The following is a 12,625-nucleotide window of genomic DNA, read 5'->3' as shown; positions in this document are numbered from 1 at the left end:
GTGGCGGCATAAATTCTGGCTCTAAGTTAAGGTAAAGAAGCCGGCACAGGAGGTACAAACACGATATCCTTGATAAACCCCATTAAAAAAAAAATCGAGTGGTGTCAGGTTTGGGGAACGCGAGGGCCATGCAATTGGCGCAACACAGTCAATCCATTGACCCGGAAAGCTGTCACTGAGAAAATCCCGGATGACAGCCTGGTCGTGGGATGGTGCACCATCTCGTATGAAGTAAACATTTCGCTCTTTGTCATCCTCATCGATCTGCACCATATCCAGGTACACTATCCCGTTGATGGTTCTCTCACGGAAAAAAAGGGATCGTACACTTTGTTCTTACTCAATGCACAAAAAATGTTCAGTTTAGGGCTACCACGAACATATTGCAATGTTTGATGTGGATTTTCACTGCCCCAAATCCTACAGTTACGTGTGTTAACCGTGCCACTTAAGTAAAAAGTCGACTCGTCAGAAAAGATGATTTTGTCCAAGAAATGTTCATCCTCATGTAATTCGTATATTATTCACTTTTTACCAGATACAGCGAAGACCTTCAGGTATTTTTGTGTTTACCGAATGAAATGTTAAAAATATGTCTGTTAGCCTCACTCAGTGGTAAGATAATTTAAGAGTGGTAATATACACTCCTGGAAATTGAAATAAGAACACCGTGAATTCATTGTCCCAGGAAGGGGAAACTTTATTGACACATTCCTGGGGTCAGATACATCACATGATCACACTGACAGAACCACAGGCACATAGACACAGGCAACAGAGCATGCACAATGTCGGCACTAGTACAGTGTATATCCACCTTTCGCAGCAATGCAGGCTGCTATTCTCCCATGGAGACGATCGTAGAGATGCTGGATGTAGTCCTGTGGAACGGCTTGCCATGCCATTTCCACCTGGCGCCTCAGTTGGACCAGCGTTCGTGCTGGACGTGCAGACCGCGTGAGACGACGCTTCATCCAGTCCCAAACATGCTCAATGGGGGACAGATCCGGAGATCTTGCAGGCCAGGGTAGTTGACTTACACCTTCTAGGGCACGTTGGGTGGCACAGGATACATGCGGACGTGCATTGTCCTGTTGGAACAGCAAGTTCCCTTGCCGGTCTAGGAATGGTAGAACGGTGGGTTCGATGACGGTTTGGATGTACCGTGCACTATTCAGTGTCCCCTCGACGATCACCAGTGGTGTACGGCCAGTGTAGGAGATCGCTCCCCACACCATGATGCCGGGTGTTGGCCCTGTGTGCCTCGGTCGTATGCAGTACTGATTGTGGCGCTCACCTGTACGGCGCCAAACACGCATACGACCATCATTGGCACCAAGGCAGAAGCGACTCTCATCGCTGAAGACGACACGTCTCCATTCGTCCCTCCATTCACGCCTGTCGCGACACCACTGGAGGCGGGCTGCACGATGTTGGGGCGTGAGCGGAAGACGGCCTAACGGTGTGCGGGACCGTAGCCCAGCTTCATGGAGACGGTTGCGAATGGTCCTCGCCGATACCCCAGGAGCAACAGTGTCCCTAATTTGCTGGGAAGTGGCGGTGCGGTCCCCTACGGCACTGCATAGGATCCTACGGTCTTGGCGTGCATCCGTGCGTCGCTGCGGTCCGGTCCCAGGTCGACGGGCACGTGCACCTTCCGCCGACCACTGGCGACAACATCGATGTACTGTGGAGACCTCACGCCCCACGTGTTGAGCAATTCGGCGGTACGTCCACCCGGCCTCCCGCATGCCCACTATACGCCCTCGCTCAAAGTCCGTCAACTGCACATACGGTTCACGTCCACGCTGTCGCGGCATGCTACCAGTGTTAAAGACTGCGATGGAGCTCCGTATGCCACGGCAAACTGGCTGACACTGACGGCGGCGGTGCACAAATGCTGCGCAGCTAGCGCCATTCGACGGCCAACACCGCGGTTCCTGGTGTGTCCGCTGTGCCGTGCGTGTGATCATTGCTTGTACAGCCCTCTCGCAGTGTCCGGAGCAAGTATGGTGTGTCAATGTGTTCTTTTTTCCATTTCCAGGAGTGTATTTTAATGGTTTAAGTTTGATGACTACGCTCCTTACACACGCATGGCCACAGTGTATGGCAGCTGTGGGTGGAGTAAGTCATAACAGTACCTGAGGGAAGCAGCAATCTGATGGTTGGGGTAAAGAAGAGGGTTGGGGCAGAGAGAGGGGGGGGGGATAGTAGGGTGGGGTGGGGGAAAGTGTAGTGCTGGTTCTGGTAGTGTATAAGGACATGGTGGTGTCTGGGTAGGGCTGCTAGGTGCAGTTGTAAGGGTAGGGAGGAAGGTGGAACGGAAGTGGAAAAGGAGAGAATTAGAGAAGAGGAAAACGACTAGTGAGTGAGTTGCAGAAGTAGAAGACTGTGTTTTACTGGTCTGGGAGCAAGGTAAGTGCAAGGCAGGAACCAATGAAGGTTGAGGCAAGGGGGATTACGGCAATATAGCATGTACTGCAGGGAGAGTTCCCACTTGTGCAGTTAAGAGAAGCTGGATTTGGTAGGAAGGAACCAGATGACAAAGGCTGTGAAGCAGCCACTGAAGTGAAGCAGTCACTGAAGTGAAGGACGGTGTTGGGCAGCATGTTCAGCATCTGGGTGGTCCAGTTGACTTTTAATCACAGTTTGTCAATGGCAAGTCATGCAGACATACAGCTGAGATGCCTGTGACCCAAGTGGAGTAGGTGATGCGAAGATATTGGGACATGTCATGCATCAAAGTCTATTGTAGGGATATGAAGCATTGGGTTGGAGGCAAGGGTGGAGTACAGATGGAAAAGGATATGGTGTGGGTTTAGTTGTTGGCAGAGTGGCACTGTGGGAGGGGTCAGAAGGATAATAGGTGGGATATTCCTCTTTTCAGGGTACGAGAGGTAGTCGGAACCCTAGTGGAGAATGTAATTCAGTTGTTCCACTCCTGGGCGGTACTGATTCACAAAGGAAATGCACCTTTGTGGCTGGATGCTGCGTATGTTTGGGGTGGTAGGTGGCTGGAGAGACAAGTCACAGAAGATCTGCTTCTGTACAAGTTTGAGTGAGTAATTTCGGTCTCTGGAGGCCTCAGTGAGACCACTGGTATATTTGGAGAGGGACTCCTGCAGAAGCGACTGCCGCAGTTGGGTAGGCTACATGGTATGAAATGGTCGCAGCTGTTGAAGTGGAGGTATTGCTGATGGTTGGGAGGTTTGATAGGGACAGAGCTATTCTTAACCTCAAATCTTGTCTCACCATCATTCCCCAAATTCCTCTACATGGAAATGAGCCTTACATCTGCAGAAAAAACTGCAATACACCACTTAAAAACTAATCCCATCCTTATAATCATACCTGCCAACTAAAGTTCCACCACTCTGGCTTTGAACTACAGGGATCAGCTTGTGCAGGGTCTCTGCCAGCAGTCAGATTTGTCCACCTACAACCTGCCACCATCTACAAACCTGCTGCACGCTGTGAAGCAGTGACTGAAGTGAAGCACATTGTGTTGGTCAGCATTTTCAGCAACTAGGTGGTCCAGTTGACTTTTAGCCACAGTTTAACAATGGAAAGTCATGGTGACAGCCAGCTTGTTAGCTGTCTGCCCATGTAGAAAGCAGCAGTGGTTGCAGCGGTTTGTAGATCACATGATTGCTTTCACATGTTGCCCTGCCTCTGATAGGATATGAGATGCCTAAGACTGGAATAAATGGTGTTGGGAGGATGTATGGGACACTTATCACATTTAGGTCTATTACCAAGATATGAGCCATGAGGTATGGAGTTCTGAGCAGGGGCTGAGTACGGATGGATGAGGATGTTGTGTAGGTTTGGTGGACACTGGAATACCACTGTGACAGGGGTGGGAAGGACAGTGGGTGGGATTTTCCTCATTTCAGGGCATGATTAGAGGTAGTTGAAACCCTGGTGGAGAGTGTGACTTAATTGCTGCAGTCCCGGGTGGTACTGAGGCATGAGGGGTATACTCCTTTGTGGCTGAACAGTAGGTATGGGAAATCAGTTTCCTCACAAGGTTGTGTATATAGTTTCAGTCTGTGAAGGTCTCAGTGAGATCCTGATATGTTTGGAGATAATCTGCTTGTCACTGCAGAAGCAACGAGCACGGTTGGGTAGGCTGTATAGATGGGACTATTTTGTATGGAATGGTTGGCAGGTGTTGAAGTGAAGGTACTGCTGGTGGTTGGTAGGTTTGATACGGCTGGAGGTGCTAAGGTAGCTACCCTTGAGGTGCAGATTAACATCCAGGAAGGTGGCTTGTTGGGTTGAGGAAGACCAAGTGAAACAAATGGGGGAGAATGTATTGAGGTTCTGGAGGAACGTGAATAGGATGTCCTCACCCTCAGTCCTGATCAGGAAGATGTTGTCAATGAAATATGACAGGGAAAAAGGGGGGAGGGTTGAGATTCTGGGTGGCTAGGAAGGATTCCTCTAGGTGACCCATGAATAAGTTAGCACAGGATAGATCAAAGCGAGTGCTCATTTCTGTACTATGGATTTGTTTGTAAGTGTTAACTTGAAAAGAAAAGTAATTATGGATAAAGGTATATTGTTGGTCACGGTGATGAGAAAGGAGGGTGTAGGTTTGGAGTCATTCAGGCATTGGGAAAGGTAGTGTTCAATAGCATCAAGGCCATACACAGTGGGGATGTTAGTGTGGGGAACTTTGGGATCAACAGTGATGAGGAGGGTGCTTTGAGGAAAAGGAACAGGAGTGGTGGAGACTTGGTGGAGGAATTGTTTAGTGTCTTTTTATATAAGAGGGTAGATTATGGTTAATGGACTGAAGGCATTGGTCGGCGAGAGCAGGAATTCTCTCCTTAACTGGGAACAATGGGGTGTCCTGGGTGGTTGGGTTTATGGACTTTAGGAATCATGCAGAAGGTAGGAGTGATGGGGATTAGGAAAGCAGTTGACTTAGGGTAGAGGTTCTGCGATGGGCCTTACAATTTGGGAGGTACGGCAGATCCTGACAGATTTCTGCAATTGGGCCACTGTGGCAGGGTTTGGAGTGGATGAACCTGACTGCTAGCAGAAAACCTCTGCTAGATAATCCATACAGTTCAAAGCCACAGTGGTGGAACCTTTGTCAGAACGTAGGAGTATAAAGCTGGGATTAGTTTTTAGACACAGATTGCAGTTCTTTCGGCAGATGTAAGGTTTGTTTCCATGTAGAGGAATTTGGAGAACGATGATGAGGCAAGATTTGAGGTTAAGAATGCCTCTCTCCATATCAAACCTACCAACCACCAGCAATATCTCCACTTCGACACCTCCCACCCATCCACCAATCCATGCAGCCTATACAGCTCTGGCCATCACTCGCAGTGACAAGTAATCCCTCTCCAATTATACCAGGGATCTCACCAACACCTTCAGAGATGGAAATTACCCACACAACCTTGCACAGAAACGGATTTCGCATGTCTTATATCTCTCCAGTTACCTACCATCTTCCACATCCCCACCATCTGGTCACAAAGGTGCATTCCCCTTGCGAATCAGTACTACACAGAAGTAAAGCAACTGAATCTCATTCTCCATCTGGGTTTTGACTAACTCTCGTCGTGCCTTGAAATGAGGAATATCCTACCCACTATCCTTCAGAGCCCTCCAACAGCGGCATTCTGCCAACAACTAAACCCACACCGTATCCTTGTCCATCCCTACTCCACTACTGTGCTCAACCCCACGCTTCATATCCCTGAAATAGACCTCCATGCAAGATGTGTCCCAGACATCCTCCCACTGCCATCTATTCCACTCTGGTCACAGGTATCTTCTATCCCATCAATGGCAGGGTTACCTGTGAAAACAGTCCTGTGATCTACAAACTAAGCTGCAACCAATGTGCTGCTTTCTATGTGGGCATGACAACTAACAAGCTGTCTGACCACATGAACAGCTGCTGTTACATACATCCTCCTGAAATAGCACACGACTTCAGTAGATTCGATTTGTTTGCTAAAATTTCTGAATACTATGGTCGCCTATAAATTTATCTTGTACAGTTTCTGTCCTCAAATAACGTAAAGCACTCCTAACCAGAGTTCCATCATTTCAACCACATCTTGTCAGATTAACAATACATACAATGTACATAACAATGAGCAACAGGCTGCTCCTTCCCTCTGGTCTCCATGCAATACAGTAAAACAATTACATAACATTTTACATAACCTTCATTGCTAATGCAGACTCATTGGTTATTCCTTGTCGGTCAACCATAACACCTTCCATCAGTGACTGCACAGAATAACATGTTCACCGCAGCAAGTGACGACTTCCGTTCACCACTTCAGCCCATGAGAGGTGCAACTCCCGCATATATTCTTGGCTCTGCATAAACAGAAGCACAGTGACTGTGTTTTGATCCAGTCTAGTTGAATTAACTTAAAATAATAGTTTTTTTCTCTCCACATTCATGAACATATCTTTCATTTCTTGAAGGGCCTATGAGCGTACCATGGCATTTACTAATGATGTGACATGTTACACTACATAACCAGAGTTATATGGAACCTCAATTACAACTGCATTGTATACAAAGGGTTATTGTAGACTGGCACAGCCCTCTTCTCCAGATGCTGCCCTGCCCATTTCACACAGACAGAAGTTATAGTCCTCAATGATCAACAGATTCAGTGTTTAACTACATATAATTAATCTAATATTTTTAAGGTTTATGTCAATTATTAAAGTGTAAGAAAGAGATTTGGAAAGTATGGCACCAAATTTCAATTTGTACTGTGTATGTTAGTTGTACTTGAAATATACATTTTTCCTGAATATTTTATTTTATGACTTTTTCCCATAACACATAAAAATGTATTACAGACTAAACTGTGAAGCGCTATATTTGCTGTACCTTGTGCTACCTCGCTGGAGAAAATGTTTGCATTGTGTTATCTACTATTCCCGACTCTCCCTTACTCATGCCAGTTTCTTTACATCATATTTACCTTATGAGATGTTGTATGCATCTCATTCTTAAATACAGGCATATGAAAATATTCTACTGTGTTCCATATTCACATAACACTGATATAACTAAATACTTTTTTCTGCATCCATGTGCTTCCCAATGATGCCCCTTTATTGAAGAGCCCATATCTTGCTTTTTCTCATGACTGATTTCTTGAGAAGTATTAGTATTCAGAGGAGGATCTGTAAGTAGTAAATCTCCTGCTCTTTTTATCATTAAGTAATAAGGAAGAAACTGATCAATTTTGCTGTGCTTAATCCATTCTTAGGTGTGTAAAGAGATCAGTCTAGTTCCTACTTATTTTCTAGTCTAGAATAAGAAACTAAGAATATTTAGTAACTTAGGTGGCCTAATGTGTCCCGTTATGATGAACTGAACAGATTTTGTTGACACCATTTTTCATCATTCCAAGAAAGTTGTACGACTTATTTAACTGCTGTTCTTAAGCTTCTAGCATCTCATTCTCGAAAAAGTTGAAATTAAGAATAATTAATGTCAACTTGTAATTTATCTTTTACAACTCATCAGCTAAAAGCTCATACATGTGGATCTGTTGCAAGTTTTAAACCATGCCAGATATGGATTCATTGCTCAAAAAGCCATGAGATCACACTTCAAACATAACAAAAAGTAATTTATTTATTTGGTCTGTGCAATTCTTCATGCACTTTCAAACAACTGCTTGTGTTTCTTAATGTACATCTTGGCTCCTTCCTGAATCTTCCCATCCAAGATGAAATTTATAGAATATGATGAGACACAAACAGAATGTTTTTGAAAAATTGTACATTACTTTATTAAATAAACTTTTGTAAACAATGAACAACACAGTCAACAATTAATAGCATTATTTTACAAATATTCTCTCGCAATCAATCACAACAAATATCACATCTGTGAGGACACAACTTACAAGGAATTCTCGTCTGGAAGAGGATAACAGTGACATTCAAAATGCCGGGTTCCTTCTTTGTAGAAAGACAACCATATAAAACGCAAATCAGCAACATGCATAAAAAATACTATGTTATCAAAATACAATATACAGCAGGATTTCATTACCTGTTTGCAACAACACAGAAGATAAATGAATGATAGTGTTAAACTGACTGTTATGCAACACTAACAATATTCTCAACACAAAACTTATTTCTCAGAAAAGATTTAGCAGTAGTATTGTGTTAAATGTAGGCTGATATATAGTAGCTGCCCAATATTCATTTCATTAGCATAACATGTTGTTAGTTATGATAATTTTCAAATTTACATAAAAATTTTATACAACTAATACAGAAACATTGTACTTTTGTCAAAGGTTTATAGCACACAGTGCTCTGTAAACATCATAAAATTAAAAAGAAAGTAAAACAAGATAACTTAGAAATATATTAGAGTTTGTACCACAATATTAATAAACAAGTTCTGAACAAGTTACTGGTGAATCATTTCTTTTCTAAAACATCTATGTGCATGCTCACACCAGAAAACAGCACCTGCCTGTGAAAAATTATCTTCAACTCATACAAGACCAGAAAAAGAAATGTGTACTATTCTGGGGAAGTAAAATAGAAGACTCAAGACTGGTCACAAGAGCACTGGGAAAGTAAAATGCCCATGTTTGGGAAACAGCATACAAGACTCGAATTAACTGATTCTTGAGTACCATTCAACTGTTTGGAGTTTTTGTCAAGGCAGACTGATGAAAAATGTCACAGAAATTCAGAGACTTCTAGTGGAATTACAACAGAATGAGCTAGCTCACAAGAAAGTATAACAGAGATGTTCTGGGAACTCACTTGAGAATCTTTTGAAGCCAGGCATTGTTGTTGCAAAACAGTACTGAATAAGTTTAGAGAACTGGTATTGATGGATGGCTGTGGAATATTTCTAATGTTTCTATTGTATAACTCACAGAGGGGCTGTGTGAATAAGGTTCTGCCTTGGTATGTGCTATATCAATCTTTGCAGTTGTACCTCAGAGGATGCATGGTAAAGTGAAGGCTAAATGTGAATACATGTGTGGAAACGAATTTACAGCGGTTGTGTGGTGTGTTCAGCCCAGTTGAATTAGTTATTAAGGTGGAATTCCAACACTTTTGGATATTATTGTGCATTTCTTGAACATAATGAATGTTTGAATGAAGGAACCGTCAGATCACCAAAGTTACGCGCTGTCGCGCTTGGCCGGCACTTGGATGGGTGACTTTATCCGGGCCGCCATGCACTGTTGCCATTTTTCAGGGTGCACTCAGCCTCATGATGCCAATTGAGGGGCTACTCGACTGAATAGTAGTGGCTCCGGTCAAAGAAAACCATCATAATGACCAGGAGAGCGGTGTGCTGACCACACGCCCCTCCTATCCGCATCCTGAGCTGAGAATGACATGGCGGTCAGATGGTGCCGATGGGCCCCTTGTGGCCTGAAGATGGAGTGCTTTTGGTATGTACTACAATCAGCAACATACAAAGGCATAATGATGTTTATTGTTATGTCACCACATGTGAATGAAATAGGACGAAGTGTGTGTGTGTGTGTGTGTGTGTGTGTGTGTGTATGTGTGTGTGACAATTTCAAATATTACTGACAAAAACATTTTAAAGTAAGAAAGAACTATGCCTGTTAGTTCCTTCCTCAAAAGGAAAGAAGGAAGACAAGGTAAAATGCCCCTTTGACAAGGTCATTACAGGTACCCAACTTGGACTGGATAAGAAAATCTGCCATAATCTTACAAAGGAACCACACTGGCATCTGCCTAAAGAGTTTAGGTTAATCATGAAAAACCTAAATCAGAATGTAGCCACAAAGTCTTTTGCAACTGATTTATCGTATAAACTGTGCTCGGTGCATTTATCACATTAATTCTCAATAAAAATCTAAGCATTCGATAGTAACCAATATTGTTTTCATCAGAAAAGTAAGACGATGTCTTAGAAGTAACTGAATCACTCGGATGTAGTAGAGCCTATATCGACCAGAGATTACACTGGCTTCATTGATGAAACAGCCCTTGGAACACCTTTGTTTCCATCATGGTGTACAATTTGGTACACATTTCTATACATTCTCTCAGTGCCAAGTGGCCACTTCCACAAACTGCTCGGTGCGAAACTTGTACTGGTCTGAAGGTTTCTTGGTAGGGAGAACACAGCATGTTATCTTGGATGGAGAGTCACAGAAAAATGGAAAAGTAACTTCAAGTGTGTGTCAGAGAGGTGTGTATGGACCTTTCTCTTCCTCTTGTATATGAATGACCTTAGAGACAATATTAATAGTAACTTCAGATTTTGCACAGACGATTCAGTTATCTATGATGAAGTACTCTCTGGAAAAAGTTGCTCAAATATTTAGTCACGTGCTGATAAGATATAAAAGTGGTGGAAAGATTGCCAACGTGCTTCTAATGTTCTACAATGTAAAATTGTGCACTTCACAAGACAAAAAAGTGTTGTATCCTATGACTACAATATCAACAAGTCACAATTGTAATCAGTCACCTATACCTTGGTATAACAATTTGTAGGGATATTAAATAGAATGATCCCAAAGGCTCAGTTCCTGTAAAGCAGGGGCCAGACCTCAGTTTATTTGTAGAATATTAGGGAAATGTAATCAGTTTACAAAGGAAACTGCTTACAAAATGCTAGTGCATCTCATTCTAGAATATTGCTGAGGTATGTGGGACCCGTGCCAAATAACAGGGGATATTGAACATAAAAAGAGAAGGGCAGCACAAATGGTCACCTGTTTGTTTGGTCTGTGCAAGAGTGTTACAGACGTGCTGAAGAAATGAACTGGCAGATACGTGAAGACAGTTGAGAACTATCCTGAGGAAGTGTACTTATTAGGCACAGAAACCAGCTTTAAGTGATGAATCTGGGAATATACTACACTTTGCTAGGTACCACTCCCACAGGGATTATGAAGACAAGATTAGATTAATCAGTGTGCACAGAAGCATTTGAACAGTTGTTCCCACACTCCATACATGACCCTAATAACTGGTACAATAGGAAGTACTCTCTGCCATGTGTTTCACAGTAATTTGCAGAGTGGACATAGGTCCATACTGAGTCCCAGTAGTTTGAAGTTTGGGTCATAATCTGTGTCCGTTCAAACAAGATTTTGTGCTTATTCGTAAGGCTGTGTTCAACAACGGAATATTCTTCCAGGTTCCTACTCTCGATGTGCTGCTGATGTTGCGTATAGAAATGGGAGACAGTTCGAATAGACTGTCCCATGTAGCTAAAGATGGTTTAAATCCCAGACATGGGATTTAAACATCTGCATAAAACTCCCCCTATTTCAATCAATGTTGCTTCACAGAATGGACTGAACACTGTGTGCTAATCTTGTCATGTCACTCAACTACTTGGATTTGCATTTTTTGGAGGGAGCTAACTTTATTTCATGTGATTGATACACATTTTCTCGGAAAGCAAAGGTTGGAGATTTATTTTGAGGCCAAGACGGTTTTTGTCCAATGTGTTTCTAGTTCTACATTTCAGCATGTTCATCATAGCTCTCTTTGAGGTAGGACAATGGAAAATGTGCCCACTGAGATAACGGTCTGTGTGGGTCCATTTACGATACGCTGGGTGTCCACACTGACAACTGGCCTACAACTTCTCCATTTCTGCAGTCAACTTCACGTTAGAGCACATGCTGTTCATGTGATCCATGAATTGCTGCAATGTTTCGATTCCCTGAAGACACTTGGGAGGGCAAATGTTCAACCCATGTCCAGCCTCCCAAATTTAGGTTTTCAATTATTTCTTTAAATCGCTCCAGGCAAATGCTGGGATGGTTCCTTTGAAAGGGCACAGCAGATTTCCTTCCCCAGCCTTGAAACAATCCAAACGTGTGCTCCATCTCTAGTGACACCGATGGCAACAGAACATTAAAACAGTCTTCCTTCCTTATTCACACTTATATGATTTGATGGGCAATGCCCGGAGGCCAACTTCCCAAAGCAGTATGATGCAACTCTCAAAAATGTCATAAAAATTGCTTTTGAAGGTTAGATAATTTCCAAGTGCTGTTAAGTACAAAAGATTTGTAGTTGATAAAATAGTCATCGAGAATAGATGAGTGCACTATGTAAAAGTTTGGTAATTATACGATTGCTGGTTCAGATCTTGTTAGGAGCAACTTACTATTATGATTATTATTATTTTAATTTCACATTTATCATCAAATAGAAGTGCTAGTTAACAAATGTTGAATCATAATTTTTTAATAAAAATAACAACTTTTTAATTACTGGCTGCATGAAAATGAATTAAAATGTGATACATATTTATTAAAATGCATTTCTGTTAAAGTAAAAACATTATACATGTGTAATTCAAATGCTGTGATGGCATAAACAACCAGCAACTGTATTTTGTTATTTATTTAGTTTCCTGTCCCAGCTGCCACATGCATCACCAGAACTAAATTATTGGAGGGGATGACTCACTAGATACATTATAGACCACAAGGGGATCTAAATGAGAGAACCCATTGAAAAAATTGAAAAAATTAGGAGGTAAAACCACATTTTGGATGCTTCAGACCATATATTTCAATGGCACTTAATACTCTTAAAGCTTGCCAACTTAAGCCTGGATTAAAATTTATTTTGT

This window comes from Schistocerca serialis, chromosome 10, assembly GCF_023864345.2.
Source record: "Schistocerca serialis cubense isolate TAMUIC-IGC-003099 chromosome 10, iqSchSeri2.2, whole genome shotgun sequence".
NCBI lineage: Eukaryota > Metazoa > Arthropoda > Insecta > Orthoptera > Acrididae > Schistocerca > Schistocerca serialis.
Note: the sequence above shows the minus strand (reverse complement) of the source record.